At 49.9% G+C, this 24,735-nt stretch overlaps 1 pseudogene across 1 annotated transcript; it reads left to right on the forward strand.

Moving 5' to 3' along the window:
* The first annotated feature begins 299 nt into the window (after positions 1-299).
* Positions 300-13,499, forward strand: LOC308511916 (ribose-5-phosphate isomerase-like; annotated as a pseudogene). Its single transcript has 5 exons — positions 300-887; positions 1,019-1,153; positions 6,292-6,382; positions 10,385-10,404; positions 13,310-13,499. The product of its transcript is annotated as a ribose-5-phosphate isomerase-like (transcript).
* Positions 13,500-24,735: the final 11,236 nt, after the last annotated feature.

The following is a 24,735-nucleotide window of genomic DNA, read 5'->3' on the forward strand; positions in this document are numbered from 1 at the left end:
TCAGAGAGACAGTTTTGACCTTGGACTTAGGCATACCTTCACCCTGGCCAACTGAGCTGCAGAGTGCGAGTGAACTACATGTGAGATCAAACATTGGGACTTCTAAGAGGATTATGTAAAGGGGCACCATCCTGAGCACCATCTACAGGCTGGTCCTAGCCCTGCCACTCTAGCACCCAGGGCTGGTCCTCGGCCCACCCCGGTGTGAGTTGTCTGCGATTCGAGGCGGCTCAGGCAGAACAAGCACCAATGGTAAGGAGGCCAAGAAACTTGTAGGCCTCTCAAAGAAGGAGAATCTCATGAGGAATAACCAAGTACTGGGGATTGGAAGTGGTTCTACAGTTGCCCACGCTGTGCAGCAAATAGCCGAGAGAATGACACAAGGGAATGTGAACCTTGTCTGTGTTCCCACCTCCTTCCAGGTCCATCAGCTCATCCTGCAGTCTGGCTTAACTCTCAGTGACCTGGACCAACACCCACAGATCGCCCTCGCCCTTGCCCTCGATGGTGCTGATGAAGCAGATGCTGATCTCAATCTCATCAAAGGCGGTGGAGGCTGCCTGACCCAGGAGAAGATTGTGGTGGGCTATACCAGTGCTTTATTGTGATGCCAGTTTCAGGAAAGGTTCAAAGAACCTTGTGGATCAGGGGTGCAAGTGATTCCCCATCGAGGTCATCCCAATGACTCACGTCCCAGTGAGCTGAGTTTGGGGGCATGGTTGAACTTCAAATGGCCATCAACAAGGCAGGTCCCATGGTGATGAATAATGGGAATATGGGAATTTTATCCTGGCCTGGAAGTTTGACCATGTGTACAAATAGAGCGAAGTGAACACAGCTATCAAAATTATCCCAGGTGTGGCCCTGGCTGTTGTGGGGAGTTGTTGGTAATCAACTTGAGCGGGAGCCTGGGGTGAAGGCCAGCCTCTGCGGTATAAGGAAGCCCGAGGCACTGGAAAATTCAGCTGCGGATGGCGCCTTAACCACGTCTTCCCCAGCAAGCTCACTGTGCTTTCAGCTGCCTCCTGGAGGCAGAGATGGCCGGCAGGTCCATGGCCACAGATGACCAACACCACCTGCAGGCGGTTCAAAAGATGTTCACCGTGAAGGGCAGCACGCGGGCTGTGTCAGCTGTAGAAGGAGCCGAGATGGAGTGGGGGCAAGTGCTCAGGGCCTAAGAGCCAGTGTTAGGCAGAGAGGGGCCGCGTCGTGCATACAAGGAGACACTCGAGTGTCAGGTCTCAGGAGAGGGGGTGTGCGCTGGGTGTAAGGGAGTCATCACCTTTAACGTGATTTTTATCCCCCACCTTTAGCAAATGGACTACAGACGACCCTGGTCAGCTCTGAGCCTCCCTGGAAAAGCTTTCGGTGGAGATGGGGAACATTCAGTGCCTGTGGCCTGACACACCCAATGGTCTGAACCAAGGGCAGAAGAGAAAGTCAGTTGGACACCTAGGTGGCCCCGTCTGCCACCTCCACAAAGAATGCTGTGATGAACATCCTCATATAAACTCCTTAAGGGGGTAGGTGACAGCTTCCCAAGGGCACAGTTGCCGGGTTTTCCGGATGGGCAGACTATTTGACACAGTTGTGTCAGGGTGCCCTCTGCTAGGACTGTGGCCATCTCCACTGCACCATATCCTTGGGATCTTTGGGGGTTTCTTCTTCTGTAACTAGACCATTCATATCCTTTGCCCCGTTACAAAACTAGGATTGCCGTTATCTTCTTGATGACCAGGAGGTTGTTTTAAAAATATATTCTTGATATTCTTCCCTTATTAATTTTATTTTTTATTATTTTTTAATGTATATATTTATTGATTTCAAAGTGGAAAGGAAAGGGAGAGAAAGAAACATCAATGATGAGAGATGATCATTGATCAGCTGCCTCCAGCACGCCCCCTACGGGGACCAGGCCTGCAACTGGGCATGTGCCTTTGACGGGAATCAAACCTTGGACCCTTCAGTCTGCAGGCCGACACTATCCACTGAGCCAAACTGGCCAGGGCTCCATTACTAATTTTATTTTATTTTTTAATTAAATCTTTATTGTTCAGTTTATTACAGTTGTTTCTCTCCCCCCGCCCCCATAGCTCCCCTCCTCCCGGTTCCCAACCCACTCTCCGCCCTCACCCTCACCCTCACCGCCCCACTGTCCTCATCCATAGGTGCACGATTTCTGTCCAGTCTCTTCCCGCATCCCCCACACCCCTTTCCCCCCAAGAATAGTCAGTCCACTCCCTTTCTATGCCCTTGATTCTATTATAATCACAAGTTTATTCTGTTCATCAGATTATTTATTCACTTGATTTTTAGATTCACTTGTTGATAGATGTGTATTTGTTGTTCATAATTTGTGTCTTTACCTTTTTCCTCTTCTTCCTCCTCTTAAAGGATACCTTTCAGCATTTCATATAATACTGGTTTGGTGGTGATGAACTCTTTTAGCTTTCTCTTATCTGTGAAGCTCTTTATCTGACCTTCAATTCTGAATGATAGCTTTGCTGAGTAAAGTAATCTTGGTTGTAGGTTCTTGGCATTCATCACTTTGAATATTTCTTGCCACTCCCTTCTGGCCTGCAAAGTTTCTGTTGAGAAATCAGCTGACAGTCGCATGGGTACTCCTTTGTAGGTAACTGACTGTCTTTCTCTTGCTGCTTTTAAGATTCTCTCTTTGTCTTTTGCTCTTGGCATTTTAATTATGATGTGTCTTGGTGTGGTCCTCTTTGGATTCCTTTTGTTTGGGGTTCTCTGCGCTTCCTGGACTTGTGAGTCTATTTCTTTCACCAGGTGGGGGAAGTTTTCTGTCATTATTTCTTCAAATAGGTTTTCAATATCTTGCTCTCTCTCTTCTTCTGCTACCCCTATAATTCAGATGTTGGTATGCTTGAAGCTGTCCCAGAGGCTCCTTACACTATCTTCCTATTTTTGGATTCTTTTTTCATTTTGCTTTTCCAGTTGAGTGTTTTTTGTTTCTTCGTATTTAAAATCTTTGACTTGATTCTTGCGATCCTGTAGTCTGCTGTTGGAACTCTGCATATCCTTTATTTCAGTCAGTGTATGCTTAATTTCTAGTTGGTCCTTTTTCATAACCTCGAGGGTCTCACTAGATTTCTTGAGGGTCTCACTACATTTATCGGTGGTCTCACCAGACTTTTTGAGGGTCTTACTAAATTTATTGGCAGTTTCTAGAAAGTTCTTGAAAAACCTTAAAAGTGTGGTTTTGAACTCCATATCCAGTAGTTTGCTTTCCTCCATTTCTGTCATTTGTGTCCTGTTTCTTTGTCTCCGCTTTTTTTATTCTTCCCTGTCTTGATAGAGTGGCTTTCTGTGTTAGGTGTCCTATAGGGCCCAGTGGCTCAGCCTCCCTAATTACCTGAGGTGGACACTCTTGGTGCACCCCCTTGTGGGCTTTGTGAACAGTCTTGTCCTAGTTAAGCCTTGATTGTTGTAGGTATCAATGGGAGGAATTGACCTCCAGGCCAGTTGGCTATGAGAATCAGCTGTGTCTGCAGTGGGAGAACTTGTGTGCTGGAAACACCCTTCTGGGGCAAAACTTGCTTCAGTGGGGCTTTGGTGCTCACTCAGTCTGCCCCCTTAGTGTGTCCTTTATGGATCCAAGGAGCTGCAATCTGGATGGTGCCACTCTGACCACTTGGCACACTGGCTCCTGGATCTCTAAGGAGGTGCTAATCTAGCCTCTGCCTGAGGCTACCCAGCAGGAGCTCAGCTGTGAAGCAATGCAAGTTTTCTGGGGCCTTGGGCCAACTACAATTTTGTTAGGTAATTTTCAGATTGCAAAGGGCCAGGCCTTTCATATGCAAAAGCCGGTGCAAAGCTTGGGCGGGGTGGGGGTTCCAGGGGATCAACAGGGTGGAGAAAGCAGCTATGGCTGCTCTCAGAGGCTCTGCTTCTCAGTGTCCTGGCAATCGATGCAAGCACTTCCGAGAGAAAGCTGCCCTCAAGTTCCGACCGATACCAGACAGTCCAATTTCTCCCGTATGAGTCAGGTTCCCCAGAGACTCACCTGGAACTGGAACTCAGAGCTTGAGACTCCCTACTGATTGAAAAAGACAACCGTGTCCTCAGCCGCCAGCCCTCTCCATGTGCACCTCTGTACCTCTGTACTTCCGCACCGCAGCTCCTCTGAGTCTCGGTATGCTTTTCTCTTTCCTTCTAGTTGTAGAATTTCCACTCAGCCAGCCTTCCTGTGGTTCTGGATGATGTCCGTTCCATCTTTTAGTTGTATTCTTGAAGTGGTTGTGCTAAGCAGCAATCTCCGGTGTTTACCTATGCTGCCATCTTGGGTTTTTTTCTCCCTTACTAATTTTAAATAACATTTAAGTTCTACCCTACTCTTTGGCCACAAGAATATTTTCTTTATTAACTTTAATCAATAATTTAAGAAACATTATTGCTAGACACTGTTCCAGGCTTCCATAGAAGTTATATACTAATGGGGAGCGACAGTCAAGAAACAAAACAAATAATTACAGCTAGGCTGGTGTGGCTCAGTGGTTGAGCATCAACCTATGAACCGGGAGGTCACAGTTCAATTCCCAGTCAGGCCACATGCCCGGTTTGCTGACTAGATCCCCAATGTGGGGCATGCTTGAGGTAGCTGATCAATGATTCTCTCTCATCATTTATATTTCTTTTTCTCTCTCTCCCCTCTTCATTTCCTCTCTGAAATCCATACAAATATATTAAAAAAACAATAACTGAATTATGTAGTGTGTGAGCAGGTGGGGAGTCTTATGGTATGAAATAAAGCGGGGGAAAAGATAAGGAGTACTGGGATGAGTGGTTTTCAATTTTAAATGGGGTGGTTGGGTAGACTTCATTGTGCGAGTGAAATTGGAACAAAGGCTAGAAGGTGGTGGGGAGAGGGAGTAGACCAGTGAGCTGGAGCAGTGTGAGTGAAGAAGAGAGTGGCAGGATAGGGGTCAGAGAATTGACGGGCCAGTTGCTGTAAGACCTCAGAGGTCATACTAAGGGCTTGTGCTCTGAGTGAAATGGGAAATAATGGAGGATTCTTATGGGTTATATTGTGTCTTCCAAAAAGGATATGTTGAAGTCCTAATCCCCGGTGCCTGTTAATAAGATCTTATTTTGAAATTGGGTGTTTGCGGATGTAATTATTTAAGACTAGAGGCCCAACGTAGAAAATTCATGCAAGAGTAGACCTTCCTTCCCCTGGCTGCTGTCACTGGTTTCCCTCTTGCACCCAGGACCCAGGCTTCCCTCACAACCCCGACTTTGTCCAGAAGGTCGTCTAGAAGGACGTCTGGTCTAATTAGCATATTATGCTTTTATTATTATAGATGAGGTCATACCGGGTTAGGGAGGCAAATTTGTTGAAAACAAGGTATATCAGAGAGAGCTAACTCCTCCCCCAAAATGTGTAACTAATCCTCTCAACACTTTTCTTTACTTCTTTGAAATCTTAGTAAGGACAAAATTCTAATTCCAGTACTGGGTTGTTTTATCTTCCCATGCAAACTAAGTTTGTTGTTTTTGTTTTTAATTTTGGCAGGAATCAGGACTAATGGTAAGAAATAATCATGGGCAAACTAGAATTCTGGTGGGAGGGTTCACTTTCTGGATAGCAATTGCGTACTGCAGACTAACAGCATTAAAAAATAAATAGGAACAAATTTTTAACTCAGTAATTCTACCTTTTGGAATCTATCTTGAGGAAATAACCATTCACGCAAAATCATATAGAATAATTCCAATGAATCATCCTATGTAATAAAAGCCTAATATGCAAATTGTTCAACCAGGAGTTCAACCACTCTCTATGATGTGCACTGACCACCAGGGAGCAGCTGGAACATGGCGGGTGTTGGCGATGCGGTGCTAGCAGCAGGCGGCAGTGGAGGCACTGCTGGCCCGATGAGAGTGGGACTGCAGTGGGATGGTGGAGCAGGTGAGTGGGTAGCACCAGGCCAAGGCAGGTGCAAGTGGAGAGCTGATTGCCCTGCAGACGGCGACCAGCAGCAGTGGCAGGGGGCAGGGCCGCTGCCTGGCTCCCAGGCACTGAGGGAGCTGGGTGGAGGGGCCCAGCCCCGACCGATCGCCCTGTCGACAGTGACCAGTGGCCAGCAGGCCCTGGGCTCGGATGAGGAACTGGGGTGGGTGGTAGCAACCAACCTCCATTGGAGCCCGGGCAGAGGGCTGCGACCTCTTGCCGGATACCTGGGGGTTGGGGTGACTGGGACAGAGGTGTGATGCGAATGCGGGGTATCCGCTGAGCTCGCTCTCACTCCCCCTGCCACTCTACTCCAGGACGCCAGGGCTCGAATGCTGGGGAAGCCCCCATGCTCAGGTGCTAGGCACCCACAAGGAGCTCATCCTGCACCCGCGCGGCCTCTTTCAGGTGAGCCAGGCCGCAGTCCACAGGAGCTGGTCTGTGAGGCTGGCCGGGAGAGAACACGCTGCCCGCCCGGCTTCTGTGTGGCGCTACTGGGTGGCCCAGAGGCCCATGCTGCACCCTGGCCCATGTCGTCTAGCTGTGCTCACCGCATCTCTGCATGGGGACTCGGGCGCCATGACTCAGGCAGGTGGGGGCCCAGGGGCCCAGGTGCTGCCCAGGGCCCAGAGGTCGGCTAGGACTTGCCCTTCCACACCAGACGCTCATGCTTTGATCGCCAGCCAGGCCTAGGGATCGCACCTGTGCACGAATTTCATGCACCAGGCCTCTAGTTATTTATAAGCAGAGGGAAAACAGAAAGATTAAATGTTTTACAATTAAATTATTGTACTTCTTTTATGCATCCAATGATATGTGTTTAAAGTTTTTTCTTAGAGGAAAACTCATATGTTAAATGAAAATAGTTCAGAAAGAATTTAATCCTGATCTTGCAAAAATTATATATGGTGGAACCTCTAACTTAATTCATTCTGGAGGGCTGTTGGAGAAGTGATTTGTTCGAAAACCGAATCATTTTCCCCCCAATCAAATATAATGTAAATTGAATTAATCCATTCCAGACCCCCAAATGATTCTGTTGTAACTTTTCATATATACAGTGCATGTCTAATGTACTGTTTAAGGTGTAAATAAACACTTCTTTTCTTAAGTTTATCGAACCACCCCTACTAGCCTTAAAGGAATCACTTTTAGCATTTGGTCCAGGGATGTCTTTCAGGTCAGCATGCAGCATCTTTTCTTGTTCAGTTATCACTGCCTCCCAAATGCTGTCACTGGCTAACTGCTTTTCCTTTATCCAAATCAACAACAGTTTTCCTACCTCTTCCATTGCCTGTGATCAGTTTTTTATTAAAATCTTCACCAGAGGATATTTTCCCATTGATTTTTAGAGAGAGTGGAAGAGAGAGGAAAGACAGAGAGAAATACCGATGTGAAAGAAACACATCAATTGGTTGCTTCCTGAAGGAACCCAAACCAGGGCCTGGACCAGGGAGAAGCCTGTATTCGAGGTTCGTGCCCTTGACCAGAATCGAACCTGGGACCCTTGGTCCCACAGGCTGACGCTCTACCCATTGAGCCAAACTGGCTAGGGCTGTGATCAGTTTCTTTCACACCCTTAGCAACATTGGCACTCTTGATGGCCTCCTTATGTTTTAAAATTGTGCTTATCCTTGATGTTGATTGAGCCAGCAACAAAAGCATTCTTTCCACTGTTTGTTGCCTGAGAGATGCTTTGTCACGCTGACGTATCAGCTTGAAAGGATTGTCAGTTCAAAAACTGAAGATTGGTTCCACAATCTAGGCATTTTTCTGTGAACAGCTTGGTTGAGAACCTAATTTTTGAAGATGGGAGATGGTGGAGAAATGACGTTTGACTGAATTGTATGCTATTTTTGTGCATGTAATATATAAAGCAACTATAAAACTAAGAAAATATTCCCACATACTGGCAGCTGTTAATGCACAATGGCATGACAAATCATTTGCATTTTCTTCCATTTCCTGAAGTGTCTTCAACTGATTAGAAAAGCTGAATTCCACATCTCTGCTCCAACCCAGGGACAAAGGCAAGTAAATATGGAGGATTGGGTAACTGAAAATGTACTCAGAGGAGAGTAGCAATTCACTTTTATTTTCTGCTGTAACACACAATCTAGAAACCCTCTTCCAGCAACAGCGAAACAATGGAATTGAAAGTAACAAAGGGGCAGTACAAGCAAACAATTAGGCCCACATAATGAAGTGGCAGCTTCTGTAGGGTTCCATGCCTCAGGGAAGCATGCACTACCTAGGGAGGGCCTCTAGCTTAGTCCCAGCCCCTTTTCAGACATGAGCGCGAAATGCGCTGCGTGTTCAGAACCAATAGGCCAAGCTCACGGAGACAGGAGCAGAGAGAAAGTCCCATTTGTTCAGGGTCTTCAGCACTCAGTCGGCTGAATGAGGGGGAAAGAAAATCAAGTTATGTGATAACTCTGCATCTAGCTCTCTGGCCCCTCTGGTGGTGACAGGCCCAGTACACCAGGAGGACCTCCTGACTTGTTTTGTTTTGGGGGGGGGGGTGTCTCCAATTCACTATTAGATTGACCCTCCGCAGAACCACGCTAACCACCTGCCACCACTCCCCACTTGGCCCTTTTTTTTATTATTATTTTTTAATTTTTTTTTAATATATTCTATTGATTTTTTACAGAGAGGAAGAGAGAGAGATAGAGAGTCAGAAACATCGATGAGAGAGAAACATCGACCAGCCGCCTCCTGCACATCCCCCACCGGGGATGTGCCCGCAACCCAGGTACATGCCCTTGACCGGAATCGAACCTGGGACCTTTCAGTCCGCAGGCCGACGCTCTATCCACTGAGCCAAACCGGTTTCGGCAGTTGGCCCTTTTTAGAACTTCCATAATTAGAAGATTGTTAGATAGGATAAGCTCCTTCCGAACCGCCCTGGGGAGGGGTTGGGAATGGCGGGCCAGGGCCTGGACAGCCCTCACTGCCTCCATGGGTGATGGGAAAGGCACCAGGAGGAAGCTAGTGGAGGTTTAGTTAAGGCACCATGCAATCCACACTTGTCCTATTTCCCTTCAGGTCACTGTCACCCCTCTTAAGCCCTCCCTCCCCCGCCCTTCCCTCCTTCCTGGTCCCTCAGACCACCTCCCCCCACCATCTCAACTGCCCATCACTGGCCCATCCCCTCAGCCACCGGGGGCTCCCCTCTCCCCTCAGTACCCCCAGGCTGACCCCCTCTTCCCCATCCCATTGCCTCTCCCAGCCACTCCTCAAAAAAGGATACTAATTGAGCTGTTGTCTTCCTGGCCTTCTGGTTGTGGACCCAGCATGTGAACTGGGCCCTGGCAAGGCACCTCCGCCCAGCCCGGGAGGGTCGAGTGCCCTCATGACTGGAGCTCCTCCGCCTTCAGCACCAGCCTCTCCCATGCTGCCTGTACCGGGTCCCTCTTGGTCTCCAGGGCCATCTGGATTGCCCTGGCCTTCAGCATCTTCCGCCACACCGCCTGCACCTTGGTCTCCAGCCTGCATGGTTCCTCAGCCTTTTGACTTCTGAGAGGCAGCTTAATGGCAGAGGGAATGAGGCTCCCTCCGAAGCTCTGCCCTCTAGCGGGAGAAATTGTTCAACCCTTCAGGTCCTGTGCCACTTCCCAGAAACCCCTCTTGAGGCCTCTGGGCACGAGACTGTTTCCTGCCCAGCCTGCCCTGCCCCCAGCTTGTGGTGAGCCTCAAAGCCTGAGCTGGTGCAGCCCAGCTACCCTCACGGGTGACCAGCTTGCTAACTGCCAGTCCCTGTCATCGAGTTCTGGGAGTGAGTCAGGTGCCTCTGGGCCAGTCCCAGCCTGTCCTCCCAGGGCTCCACATGTGGCCAGAGTCTGCAAAGCCTGTGCAGGACCCAGCCCTGAGGGTATTACCAGCAGAGTTACCTTAGGCAGCTCTCAGTCGGAGCGCAGGCCCGGCTGGCCACTATGGAGGGGCAGCTGCACAGGGGCTGCTCAGAGCATGTGGGCGCCCAAGATGCAGGGGTTCCCCAGGGACTCTAACGGGCTTGTCCTGGATGTGTGGACGTTGCGTACAGCAGCAACCTCAGGCTTCCTGAGGGTGGGACATGCGTGCCTTGAAGGAGCACTGGGGAGTCTCCCACATTGGCCAAGATGGCAAGGGGGTGGTTCTTACACCCAGCATGCCAAAAGATGCATGGACAAGCGCCAGAAGCCAGAATTTATAAGTGGATAGGGCCCAAGCACCCAAAGGCTAGAAGGAGCAATGCATTTGTCCCAAACACCCCAAAAGCTAGCAAGATAATTGGATAGAAAAAAGTTCTCCCCTCGCTATCTCTATTAAGAACTGGGTTTGAGAAAGAAGGGGGGTTGTCTTTGAGACCCGAGTCCACCATTCTTCCAGGGCTGGCACCTGAATAAAACCTCTTTCCTTTTGCACCAGCACAAGCCTGGCAAGTTCTGGTGAGCCCACAGAGCAGAACATGCGTTTTTCAGTTACAACAGGAGTCATTCCTGGGCCTTGCCTCCCCCTCAGCATCCTCCAGCCCAGGATGGATGGGCCTTGCTCCTTCCACACCATTCTGCACTTCTCTGTCTACACTCCATGGTGCCTCCCAACCTGGGGGAGGGAGGTAGCTGCCAGACCCACTGCATCTGCTCTGTGATTGCCAGGAGCCCGGTACACATGCTGCCATGTCTCCAGGCCCCAGGCTTGGGCCAGTCCAGCCCAGGTGCTCACGAGGGACCAGTTTGACACAAGGGCCACAGGAGTGTGAGCACCACCTTAGGACAACTCCCAGTTGCTCTGCCCTCTGCTGGCACAGCCCTCATGGGCTGTCCTTCTTCCTAGAAGCAAAGTCTTGCTGCTCAAGGGTGGGGGTGGAAAGTGGGGGTAGGGGTGGGGATGGAGGTGCCAGGGCCCCTCAGCTGAGAAGTAACCCTGTGCCCGCTGGCCTATTGGTATCAGAAGGTGGGCAAACTAGAATTCTGGTGGGAAGGCACACTTTTGGTTTTTATTTTATTTATTAATTTATTATTTTTTAAAATATATTTTTATTGATTTTAGAGAGGAAAGGAGAGGGAGAGATAGAAACATCAATGAGAGAGAATCATTGATCAGCTGCCTCCTGCACACCCCATACTGGGGATCGAGCCTGCAACCCAGGCATGTGCCCTTGACCAGAATCGAACCCAGGACCCTTCAGTCTGCAGGCAGATGTTCTATCCACTGAGCCAAACCAGCTAGGGTAGAGGGCACACTTTTTGGATAGCAATTGTGTACTATAGATTAACAGCCTTAAAAATAAACGTAAAAATTTAACTCAGTCATTATGCCTTTGGAATGTATCTTGAGGAAATAACCATCCATGCACAATCACAGTGAAGGACTGCATTGCATTATTATTTATACCAGAAGGAAAACAGAAACACTAAATGTTTTAAAAAATATATTTTATTGATTTTTTACAGAGAGGAAGGGAGAGAGATAGAGAGTTAGAAACATCGATGAGAGAGAAACATCGATCAGCTGCCTCCTGCACATCCCCCACTGGAGATATGCCCGCAACCCAGGTACATGCCCTTGACCAGAATCGAACCCGGGACCCTTCAGTCCGCAGGCCGGCGCTCTATCCACTGAGCCAAACCGGAAAAACACTAAATGTTAAGCAATTACATGATTGTACTTCTTTTATGCATCCAGTGACATGTATTTCAAGTTTTTCTTAGAAAGAGGGAGAGAACATATATTAAATACAAGTAGTTCAGAAAAATGTAACCCTGAACTTGAAAAATTTACCAGTACACATTGCATGTGATTTTCGGGCATCCAATTTGTAAATGCATCCATAAATCCAAGAAAATGTTCCAAAATACTGACAGCTGTTCATGCTGAATGGCATGACACAATTCATTTTCATTTTCCTCCATTTCCTAAATTGTTCCCCACTGACCAGAGTAACTGAATTGCACACCTCAGTTCCAAACCAGGGACAAAGTCAAATGAATGTGGGGGCTGTGGTAACAAAACACACTCAGAAAAGAGCAGCAGCTCGCTTTTATTTTCTGCTGTAACCAACAGCTTAGAACCTCCGCCTCTAGAAATGGGGAAACAATAGAATTGAGAGTACCGAAGGGCAAGTACAAGTAAACAATTAGGCCCCCATGATGATTTGGCAACTCTAGGGTACATGTCTCAAGGAAGCATGCACCAATAGGGACTTAAATCTTAGTCCCCACTTATAGTACTGGGGTTAACAAAAAAAAAATGAGGGCAAAATGTGCTGCATGGCGTGAATCATCAGGGAAAGATCACGGAGACAGGCAGAGATGGAAGTTGCCAGTTGGTCAGTGTTTCCAGCAGTCAGCCGGCTAAATGAGGGAAAAAGAAAATCAAATACAATATGATAACTCGGCACCGAGCTCTCTCTGTCCCCTCAGGTGGCGACAGGCCCAGTTCACCATGAGTATCTCCCTAGAACTGACTTTCTATTTATTATTCTTTTAGAGAGAGAGAGTGGAAGGGAGGTGGAAGGAAGAGAGACAAGAGAGAGGGGGGAAGGAGAGAGAGTGGGAGTGAGAGAAATACAAATGTGAGAGGAGAAACACGTGGATCAGTTGCTTCTCTCACACACTGGCCATGAACTGACTGGGGGGCAGGTATTGAACCTGCAACCCAGGTAGGTGCCCTTAACAGGGAATAGGACATTCCACCCTCCAGGGTGCCTGCCCAGGCTCTAACCACTAAGCCTCACTGGCCAGGGCTAGATCTGACTTTTGGGGGAATCTCCAATTCAATGTTATCAAGACCCTCGGGAGACCCACCCTAGCCACCTGTCCGCCCCACCTCCAGTCCCCACCATGACCCTCTTTAGAACTAACATAGCAAGAAGCCTGCCAGACACTGTGACCTCCTGGCGAACAGTCCTAGGGTGAGGTTGGAAAGGAAGGCCCAGATAATGATAGGCTATCTCTGCCTCCAAGGATGACCTGAAGGGCACCAGGAGGACGCTAGAGGAGAGTCAGTTAAGGCACCATCCCATCCAGACTTTGCTGCTTCCGCTCAGGCCACTCTCCCCCGTCTTAGTCCCCTCACGCATGGTCCCTCCTTCCTGGTCCCTCAGGCCGCCTCCCCCACCATCTCCACTGTCCGCCATTACCCATCCCCTCAGCCCCCCGCACCCCCACCCCCGGCCGGCCCCGGCCCTCTTCCCTCCCTACCCAGGCTGACCCCTCCTCCCGACCCAGTGTCTGGCCTAGGTCCGTCCCCCTGACCACCCGGCCCCTCCTCAAATAGGATACAACTGGAAAATGTCTGGTCTTGGCCTTCTGGCCATGGGCAATGGCTCGGCATCTGCGTTTGGCCCAGGTGCGTCGAGGGCCCGGGCGACCTGTGGCGCTTCCCTGGCGACAGCACCGGCCTCCCCGCTGCCGCCTCTCCCGGGGCCCTCGTGGCCTCCAGGGCCATCTGGGATGCCAGGGTCACCCGGAATGGCCTGTCCTTCCCCATCTTCGGCCCCGCGGCCTGGGACACCGTCGTCATCCTCCATGGCCCCTGAGCCTCTCCTTGGGACTTCTGAGAGCCGCTCACCTCTCAGGGGAAGAGGGGTTGTCTGGAAGCCTCGCCCCCTAGTGGGTACCACCACTTGAAGGCCCAGAGCGCATGCGCACAAACAGGCCCTGCGCCATTGGCCAGAATCCCAGCCAATGAGTGCCCTTTGCAGGTGTCTGTTTCCCACAAGCCTGCCCAGCGCTCAGGAGGAACTGAGCCAACAGAGGGCAGAGGTACTAGGTATTGACCAGAGGTGGTGCTGCGGCTCCTTTTCTGCTTGTGTCCAACTTGCTGGTCCCTCCTGAGCGCCTGGACCCCGCCCGTCCCAGCCTGACGTGTGAGACAGGGCGGTGTGCGTGCGGGCAGAGGCAGAGGGGCCGGCAGCTACCCTTCCCCCATGCTGGGGAACCGCACTAAGTCACAGTGCCCGGGTGGGAACTGGTGCTGAAGGAGCAAGGCCCATCCATCCCGCCTCCTCCAGGGTCTGAGTTGGGGTTCGCGGGGGCAGGGCAGGCGGGGCCAGGCGGGACTGCCGGGGGACCGGCTCAGAGGCCCCTGACCCACTCTCAGGCCCAACGACATGGACCCCCAGCGGCCAGCTGTCCACCGGGAGGGTAGCTGGGCGGGCACCCGCACAGGCTGTGAGGCTCCCCCGCCAGCCTGTTGCTGGGCAGGCTTCGCGGGAAACATTCATATGCCCAGGGCACTCATTGGCTGGGTTTCTGGCCAATGGCGCAGGGCCTGTTTGCGCCAGCCTGTTGCTGGGCAGGCTTCGTGGGAAACATTCATATGCCCAGGGCACTCATTGGCTGGGTTTCTGGCCAATGGCGCAGGGCCTGTTTGCGCATGCGCTCTGGGCGTTCAAGTGGTGGTACCCACTAGGGGGCGAGGCTCCGGACCAACCCATCTTCCCTTATCGGTGCACCGGCTCTCAGAAGTCGCAAGGAGAGGCTGAGGGGCCATGGAGGATGACGACGGTGTCCCAGGCCGCGTGGCCGAAGATGGGGAAGAACAGGCCATTCCAGGCGACCCTGGCATCCCAGATGGCCCTGGAGGCCCCGGGGGCCCCGGGAGAGGCGGCAGAGGTGAAGGCGGTGCAGTTCCCAGGGAAGCGCCACAGGTCCCTGAGGCCCTCAATGCTCCAGGGCCAGAAGCAGATGCCGAGCCAGAGCCCATGGCCGGAAGGCCAAGACGAGTCATTTTTCGCTTGTATCCTATTTGAGGAGGGGCCGGGTGGTCAGGGAGACGGACCTAGGCCAGAGACTGGGTCGGGAGGAGGGGTCAGCCTGGGGTAGGGAGGGAAGAGGGCCGGGGCCGGCCGGGGGTGGGGGGGCGCTGAGGGAATGGATAATGGCGGACATTGGAGATGGTGGGGGAGGTGGCCTGAGGGACCAGGAAGGAGGGACCATACGTGAGGGGACTAAGACGCGGGAGAGTGGCCTGAGCGGAAGCAGCAAAGTCTGGATGGGATGGTGCCTTAACTGATCCTCCTCTAGCGTCCTTAAGGTGCGGTTCAGCTCATCTATGGAGGCACAGATAGCGTTCCATCTCCTGACCATCCATTCCGAACCTCATCCTGGGGCAGTTCGCCAGGAGGTCATGGTGTCTGGCAGGCTTCTTGCTATGTTAGTTCTAAAGAGGGTCATGGTGGGGACTGGAGGTGGGGCGGGCAGGTGGCTAGCGTGGGTCTCCCGAGGGTCTTTATAATATTGAATTGGAGATTTCCCCCAAAAGTCAGATCTAGCCCTGGCCAGTGAGGCTTAGTGGTTAGAGCCTGGGCAGGCACCCTGGAGGGTGGAAGGTCCTATTCCCTGTTAAGGGCACCTACCTGGGTTGCAGGTTCAGTACTTTCCTCCCAGTCAGTTCATGGCCAGTGTGTGAGAGAAGCAACTGATCCATGTGTTTCTCCTCTCGCATTTATGTTTCTCTCTCCCTCTCTCTCACTCTTGATTCTCTGTCTGTCTTTTTTGTCTCTCTTCCTCCCACATCCTTTCCACTCTCTCTAAAAAATAATAAAAAGTCAGTTCTAGGGAGATACTCATGGTGACCTGGGCCTGTCACCACCTTGAGAGGACAGAGAGAGCTAGGTGCAGATTTATCATATATATATATATATATATATTTTTAAAATATATTTTATTGATTTTTTACAGAGAGGAAGGAAGAGGGATATAGAGTTAGAAACATTGATGAGAGAGAAACATCGATCAGCTGCCTCCTGCACACCCCCTACTGGGGATGTGCCTGCAACCAAGGTACATGCCCTTGACCGGAATCGAACCTGGGACCCTTCAGTGCACAGGCCGATGCTCTCTTCACTGAGCCAAACTGGTTAAGGCGATTTATCATATTTTATTTGATTTTCTTTTTCCCTCATTTAGCCGGCTGACTGCTGAAGACAATGACCAACTGAGAATTTCTGCCTCTTCCTGTCTCCGCGAGGTTTCCCTGATGATTCACACCATGAATCACATTTTGCCCCCATGTTTTTTTTAACGCCAGTACTGTAAATGGGGGCTAAGACTTAGATTCCCTCTTTGTGCATGCTTCCCTGAGGCATGAACCCTACAGAGTTGCTACATCATCATGGGGGCCTAATTGTTTACTTGTACAAGCCCTTCAGTACTCTCAATTCTATTGTTTCCCCATTTCTAGAGGAGTGGGTTCTAAGCTGTTTGTTACAGCAGAAAATAAAAGTGAACTGCTGTTCTTTTCTGAGTGTGCTTTGTTACCACAGCCCCCACATTCATTCAACTTTGTCCCTGGTTTGGAACTGAGGTGTGCAATTCAGTTACTCTAGTCAATGGAGGACAGTTTAGGAAATGGGAAAAAATGAAAATGAAGTGTGTCATGCTATTCAGCATTAACAGATGTCAGTATTTTGGAACATATTCTTGGGTTTATGGATGCATTTATATATTGGATGCACAAAAATAACTTGCAATGTATAAGTTGTGAAAGTTCAGGATTAAATTTTTCTTAACTACTTATATTTAACACTAGTGGCCTGGTGCATGAAATTCATGCACATTAAAAGGGAATTAATTAGAGGAAATATTTTAATATAGCTATTTGCCCTTACTCTATAATAGAAGTGTCAGAGATGAAAGAAAATTAGTAAAATGTTTATGAAAATCTCCCTCCTGTCGGTCTAGGGCAGGGGTCCTCAAACTTTTTAAACAGGGGGCCAGCTCACTGTCCCTCAGACTGTTGGAGGGCCTGACTATAGTTTAAAAAAAAAACTATGAAAAAAACCCTATGCACACTGCACATATCTTCTTTTGAAGTAAAAAAACAAAACGGGAACAAATACAGTATTTGTTTTTGCATGTGGCCCACGGGCCGTAGTTTGAGGACTCCTGGTCTAGGACATGCCTCCGGACCCAGAGTCAAGTCCCTGCCCACCTGCGTGTGCCTTGAAATCGCGTGAGACCCAACCCGGCTGGCCCCACCTCCGTCAAGCCAATCAGAGTGGGGGGCGCAGCCCCAGTTCCCCTGTCAAGCCCTACTGGGCAGGAGTGCAGCCTCAGGTCCCCCATCAAGCTGTGCTGGGCGGGGGGCAGAGCCTCAGGACCCCTGGCCCTGGCACCAGGGTGGGAGGCACTGCCTCAGATCCTCATGCTCTGGAGTCGGGGCGGGGGATGTGGCCTCAGGTCCCCCATCAAGCTGCTCTGTGTGGGGGGCACAACCTCAGGACCCCTGGCCCAGCGCTGGGGCCGGGTGGCATGGCCTGAGATCCACAGGCTCAGCCTCAGGTCCCCTGGCCCTGGCACCAGGGCAGGTGGTGTGGCCTCAGGTCCCCTGGCCCCAGCACGAGGGGGCAAAGGTGTGACGGTGTGATGACACCCTTGCATATTTGCTCTGTATTAAATAGGATTATATAGGATATGGTCTCTCCCACTTTCTAAGAAAAACTTGAAATACATGTCACTGGATGCATAAAAGAAGTACAATCATATAGTTGCTTAACATTTAGTGTTTCTGTTTTCCTTCTGGTATAAATAATAATTGAATGCAATTCTTCAATATGATAGTGCATGAATGGTTATTTCCTCAAGATACATTCCAAAAGGCATAATGACTGAGTTAAAAATCTATGTTTATTTTTTAAGGCTGTTAATCTATAGTACACAATTGCTATCCAAAAAGTGTGCCCTCTACCCTAGCTGGTTTGGCTCAGTGGTTAGAACATCTGCCTGCAGACTGAAGGTCCTGGGTTCGATTCTGGTCCAGGGTACCTGCCTGGTACTGAGCCAACAGAGGGCAGAGGTACTAGGTATTGACCAGGGCTGGTGCTGCGGCTCCTTTTCTGCTTTTGTCCAACTTGCTGGTCCCTCCTGAGCGCCTGAACCCCGCCCGCCCCAGCCTGACGTGTGAGACAGGGCGGTGTGCGTGCGGGCAGAGGCAGAGGGGCCGGCAGCCACCCTTCCCCCATGCTGGGGAACCGCACTAAGTCACAGTGCCCGGGTGGGAACTGGTGCTGAAGGAGCAAGGCCCATCCATCCCGCCTCCTCCAGGGTCTGAGTTGGGGTTCGCGGGGGCAGGGCAGGCGGGGCCAGGCGGGACTGCCGGGGGACCGGCCCAGAGGCCCCTGACCCACTCTCAGGCCCAACGACAGGGACCCCCAGCGGCCAGCTGTCCACCGGGAGGGTAGCTGGGCGGGCACCCGCACAGGCTGTGAGGCTCCCCCACCAGCCTGTTGCTGGGCAGGCTTCGCGGGAAACATTCATATGCCCAGGGCACTCATTGGCTGGGTTTCTGGCCAATGGCGCAGGGCCTGTTTGCGCCAGCCTGTTGCTGGACCCACTTCTCGGGAAACATTCATATGCCCAGGGCACTCATTGGCTGGGTTTCTGGCCAATGACGCAGGGCCTGTTTGCGCCAGCCTGTTGCTGGGCAGGCTTCGCAGGAAACATTCATATGCCCAGGACACTCATTGGCTGGGTTTCTGGCCAATGGCGCAGGGCCTGTTTGCGCCAGCCTGTTGCTGGGCCCACTTCGCAGGAAAAATTCATATGCCCAGGGCACTCATTGGCTGGGTTTCTGGCCAATGGCGCAGGGCCTGTTAGCGCCAGCCTGTTGCTGGGCCCACTTCGCAGGAAACATTCACATACCCAGGGCACTCATTGGCTGGGTTTCTGGCCAATGGCGCAGGGCCTGCTTGCCCATGTGCTCTGGGCGTTCAAGTGGTGGTACCCACTAGGGGGCGAGGCTCCGGACCAACCCATCTTCCCTTAGAGGTGCACTGGCTCTCAGAAGTCGCAAGGAGAGTCTGAGGGGCCATGGAGGATGACGACGGTGTCCCAGGCCACGTGGCCGAAGATGGGGAAGAACAGGCCATTCCAGGCGACCCTGGCATCCCAGATGGCCCTGGAGGCCCCGGGGGCCCCGGGAGAGGCGGCAGAGGTGAAGGCGGTGCAGTTCCCAGGGAAGCGCCACAGGTCCCTGAGGCCCTCAATGCTCCAGGGCCAGAAGCAGATGCCGAGCCAGAGCCCATGGCCAGAAGGCCAAGACGAGACATTTTTCGCTTGTATCCTATTTGAGGAGGGGCCGGGTGGTCAGGGGGACGGACCTAGGCCAGACACTGGGTCGGGAGGAGGGGTCAGCCTGGGGTAGGGAGGGAAGAGGGGCGGGGCCGGCCGGGGGTGGGGGGGCGCTGAGGGGATGGGTAATGGCGGACAGTGGAGATGGTGGGGGAGGCGGCCTGAGGGACCAGGAAGGAGGGACCATACGTGAGGGGACTAAGACGCGGGAGAGTGGCCTGAGCGGAAGCAGCAAAGTCTGGATGGGATGGTGCCTTAACTGATTCTCCTCTAGCGTCCTTAATGTGCCGTTCAGCTCATCTATGGAGGCACAGATAGCGTTCCATCTCCTGGCCATCCATTCCGAACCTCATCCTGGGGCAGTTCGCCAGGAGGTCATGGTGTCTGGCAGGCTTCTTGCTGTGTTAGTTCTAAAGAGGGTCATGGTGGGGACTGGAGGTGGGGCGGGCAGGTGGCTAGGGTGTGTCTCCCGAGGGTCTTTATAATATTGAATTGGGGATTTCCCCCAAAAGTCAGATCTAGCCCTGGCCAGTGAGGCTTAGTGGTTAGAGCCTGGGCAGGCACACTGGAGGGTGGAAGGTCCTATTCCCTGTTAAGGGCACCTACCTGGGTTGCAGGTTCATTACCTTCCTCCCAGTCAGTTCATGGCCCGTGTGTGAGAGAAGCAACTGATCCATGTGTTTCTCCTCTCACATTTATGTTTCTCTCTCCCTCTCTCTCACTCTTGATTCTCTGTCTGTGTCTTTATTGTCTCTCTTCCTCCCACATCCCTTCCACTCTCTCTAAAAAATAATAAAAAGTCAGTTCTAGGGAGATACTCATGGTGACCTGGGCCTGTCACCACCTTGAGAGGACAGAGAGAGCTAGGTGCAGATTTATCATATATATATATATATATATATATTTTTAAAATATATTTTATTGATTTTTTACAGAGAGGAAGGAAGAGGGATATAGAGTTAGAAACATTGATGAGAGAGAAACATCGATCCGCTGCCTCCTGCACACCCCCTACTGGGGATGTGCCTGCAACCAAGGTACATGCCCTTGACCGGAATCGAACCTGGGACCCTTCAGTGCACAGGCCGATGCTCTCTTCACTGAGCCAAACTGGTTAAGGCGATTTATCATATTTTATTTGATTTTCTTTTTCCCTCATTTAGCCAGCTGACTGCTGAAGACAATGACCAACTGAGAATTTCTGCCTCTTCCTGTCTCCGCGAGGTTTCCCTGATGATTCACACCATGAATCACATTTTGCCCCCATGTTTTTTTTAACGCCAGTACTGTAAATGGGGGCTAAGACTTAGATTCCCTCTTTGTGCATGCTTCCCTGAGGCATGAACCCTACAGAGTTGCTACATCATCATGGGGGCCTAATTGTTTACTTGTACAAGCCCTTCAGTACTCTCAATTCTATTGTTTCCCCATTTCTAGAGGAGTGGGTTCTAAGCTGTTTGTTACAGCAGAAAATAAAAGTGAACTGCTGTTCTTTTCTGAGTGTGCTTTGTTACCACAGCCCCCACATTCATTCAACTTTGTCCCTGGTTTGGAACTGAGGTGTGCAATTCAGTTACTCTAGTCAATGGAGGACAGTTTAGGAAATGGGAAAAAATGAAAATGAAGTGTGTCATGCTATTCAGCATTAACAGATGTCAGTATTTTGGAACATATTCTTGGGTTTATGGATGCATTTATATATTGGATGCACAAAAATAACTTGCAATGTATAAGTTGTGAAAGTTCAGGATTAAATTTTTCTTAACTACTTATATTTAACACTAGTGGCCTGGTGCATGAAATTCATGCACATTAAAAGGGAATTAATTAGAGGAAATATTTTAATATAGCTATTTGCCCTTACTCTATAATAGAAGTGTCAGAGATGAAAGAAAATTAGTAAAATGTTTATGAAAATCTCCCTCCTGTCGGTCTAGGGCAGGGGTCCTCAAACTTTTTAAACAGGGGGCCAGCTCACTGTCCCTCAGACTGTTGGAGGGCCTGACTATAGTTTAAAAAAAAAACTATGAAAAAAACCCTATGCACACTGCACATATCTTCTTTTGAAGTAAAAAAACAAAACGGGAACAAATACAGTATTTGTTTTTGCATGTGGCCCACGGGCCGTAGTTTGAGGACTCCTGGTCTAGGACATGCCTCCGGACCCAGAGTCAAGTCCCTGCCCACCTGCGTGTGCCTTGAAATCGCGTGAGACCCAACCCGGCTGGCCCCACCTCCATCAAGCCAATCAGAGTGGGGGGCGCAGCCCCAGTTCCCCTGTCAAGCCCTACTGGGCAGGAGTGCAGCCTCAGGTCCCCCATCAAGCTGTGCTGGGCGGGGGGCAGAGCCTCAGGACCCCTGGCCCTGGCACCAGGGTGAGAGGCACTGCCTCAGATCCTCATGCTCTGGAGTCGGGGCGGGGGATGTGGCCTCAGGTCCCCCATCAAGCTGCTCTGTGTGGGGGGCACAACCTCAGGACCCCTGGCCCAGCGCTGGGGCCGGGTGGCATGGCCTGAGATCCACAGGCTCAGCCTCAGGTCCCCTGGCCCTGGCACCAGGGCAGGTGGTGTGGCCTCAGGTCCCCTGGCCCCAGCACGAGGGTGCAAAGGTGTGACGGTGTGATGACACCCTTGCATATTTGCTCTGTATTAAATAGGATTATATAGGATATGGTAGCTCCCACTTTCTAAGAAAAACTTGAAATACATGTCACTGGATGCATAAAAGAAGTACAATCATATAGTTGCTTAACATTTAGTGTTTCTGTTTTCCTTCTGGTATAAATAATAATTGAATGCAATTCTTCAATATGATAGTGCATGAATGGTTATTTCCTCAAGATACATTCCAAAAGGCATAATGACTGAGTTAAAAATCTATGTTTATTTTTTAAGGCTGTTAATCTATAGTACACAATTGCTATCCAAAAAGTGTGCCCTCTACCCTAGCTGGTTTGGCTCAGTGGATAGAACATCTGCCTGCAGACTGAAGGTCCTGGGTTCGATTCTGGTCCAGGGTACCTGCCCAGGTAGCAGACTCGATCCCCTGTGTGAGGTGTGCAGAAGGCAGCTGATCAGTGATTCTCTCTCATCAGTGATGTTTCTATCTCTCTCTCCTCTCCCTTCCTCTATGAAATAAAATTTTTTTTAAAAAAAATATAGCGGCTCCATTTATGTTAGTGTTTACAGACCTGTAGGGTAAGCGATGATGCCATCCTGGCCTTGGGCAGGCTGGGGAGGGTGGCTCGGACACAGTCAGGGGATTGAGTGGTTGGGAGGTGCGGTGAGAGATTGGGAGGCTGCGGAATTACCCTTCACCAAGACAGTGAGTGAAGAGAGGGAAGCATTTGGAGGTCGGGAAAATAGGAAGTCATTTGGGGGCGAATTGGGATCCAGGTGCCAGCAGGACATGCAGTTTCCGGTGGCTATGCTGATTTGAAGCTCAGGAATTCAAGAGAGGTGTTGAGTATCTTGCAACTAGTAAAAAGGTCCTTGCCGATGTAACCATCAGTTTCCTTGAATGTATATTCCCTGGCCCTGACACTTCTTAGGCTTAGTCATTACATATTGTGCCTAGTGTGTTTTTAAATATATTTACTACATTCTCAACAAGTCTTCTTTGATTCAGAAGTGCAAAGGCCTTAACCGCTGTGTAGACAGAAGTGTTTAGGCTAGTCCTGGCTCTATGGACACAAAAGGCTGTGATGTGCTGAGCGACTCCTGAGTATGTCGCTGCGTGTGCATGTGTTTCTGGCTCATGCACACATGTGCACGTGTACTGGAGTACTTGGAAGGGTTAGAAGAGCAAAATATTACCTTGTGTCATCCTGAAAATGCTGATGACAGCAAACTTGCAGTTGCCTCTAGAGCAGGGGTGGGCAAACTTTTTGACTCGAGGGCCACAATGGGTTCTTATACTGGACCGGAGGGCCGGAACAAAAGCATGGATGGAGTGTTTGTGTGAACTCATATAAATTCAAAGTAAGCATCATTACATAAAAGGGTACAGTCTTTTTTTTTTTTTTTAGTTTTATTCATTTCAAACGGGCCAGATCCGGCCCGCGGGCCGTAGTTTGCCCATGGCTGCTCTAGAGGAATAAGTGTCCATGTCGGATGGGCATTATGTGTGGAGTTTAGGAAGGATTGCTCTTGGGAAGCAGCTCAAAGTCATGAGGACAGCAGGGCTGTGCCACACGGGCCCCACAGTCATTAGACTGGGTCCCCAGGCTCTGTGACTTCAGGGACTTCACCACAGTCCTCCTACCTGCATCAGGAAAAGGGGCCAAGGGCAAGCACTTTCAAAGGAAAGATTGGCCCCCAATGAATAGAAGAGGATAATTCAAACATGAGCAAAGTAGTTCACTTGGGAACTAATTAGAAGTTTCTCTAAACAACAGTTGTTGAATAACTTAATTTTTCTCTGTTTACAAATGTAATTGATGCCCACTGTCAAAATTAGAAAAAAATGGGCACGTTTGGAAAATAAATAATTACCCATCATCTCCCTACTAAAGATAACCACAGTGAAAATGTTGGCGCATTTTAGGATGAAATGAGGTCATTCGTGTTTAGCATTTAGAACAGTGACTGGAACATGGTAATCATCCAAAGCATGACATTTCTTATTTTTTAAATACTCACCTGAGTTATTCTTATTAATTTTTAGGAGAGGGAGAGGGAGAGAGAAACATAGATGTGAGAGGGAAACATGGATCAGTTGCCTCCCAAAGGGCATGGCTGGGAGTCAAACCCATCACCTAGGATGTGCTCACACAGGGAATTAATCCCACAACCTTTTCATGTACAGGATGACGCTCCAAACACCTGAGCCACCCGGCCACGGTCATGTTATTGAGTATTATTATTTTATTAGGCTTAGGAAAGTCTTTCTCTACCGAAAAACCAAAGTTCATCTAAATTTCCTTCTGGTATTTACACTTTGATTTTATTGTGTGTATGATACATAAACGCCTACTCATTATAAACATTTCTACCTCATACAAATAAGTAGCAGAAATGGAAATGCATTCCTTCACATGCTTCCCTCCTGTGTCTCAGTGAGATGTGTAAGAACAGCTTATGACCTCAGTGCTCATTTGTCCCATCCTATTTCATTCATTAAACAGTCATGGACACCTCAGAAATCTCTCTCTCTCTCTCTCTCTCTCTCTCTCTCTCTCTCTCTCTCTCTCTTCCTCTCCTTCTAAAAATTAGTAAGAACAACTCCTCAGGTGAGTATTTCAAAAATAAGGAATTACATGCTTTGAGTGATTACCATGTCCCAGTCACTGTCCTAAATACTAAACATGAATGACCTCATTTCATTGTGGTTATCTTTAGTAGGGAGATGATGGGTAATTATTTTTTTGCAAACTTGCCCATTTTTTTTCTAATTTTGACAGTGGCTATCAATTACATTTGTAAACAGAGAAAAATTAATAGAACTTTTTAGCAATTGTGGTTCAGAGAACCTTTGAATTAGTTCCCAAGTGAACTACTTTGCTCAAGTTTGAATTATCCTCTTCTATTCACTGAAGGCCAATCTTTACTTTGAAGGTGTTTGCCCTTGGCCCTTTTTCCTGATGCAGGTAGGAGGACTGTGGTGAAGTCCCTGAAGTCACAGAGCCTGGGGACCCAGTCTAATGACTGTGGGGCCCGTGTGGCACAGCCCTGCTGTCCTCATGACTTTGAGCTGCTTCCC

The sequence above is a fragment of the Myotis nattereri genome (assembly GCF_964212035.1).
Source record: "Myotis nattereri genome assembly, chromosome: X".
Lineage (NCBI taxonomy): Eukaryota > Metazoa > Chordata > Mammalia > Chiroptera > Vespertilionidae > Myotis > Myotis nattereri.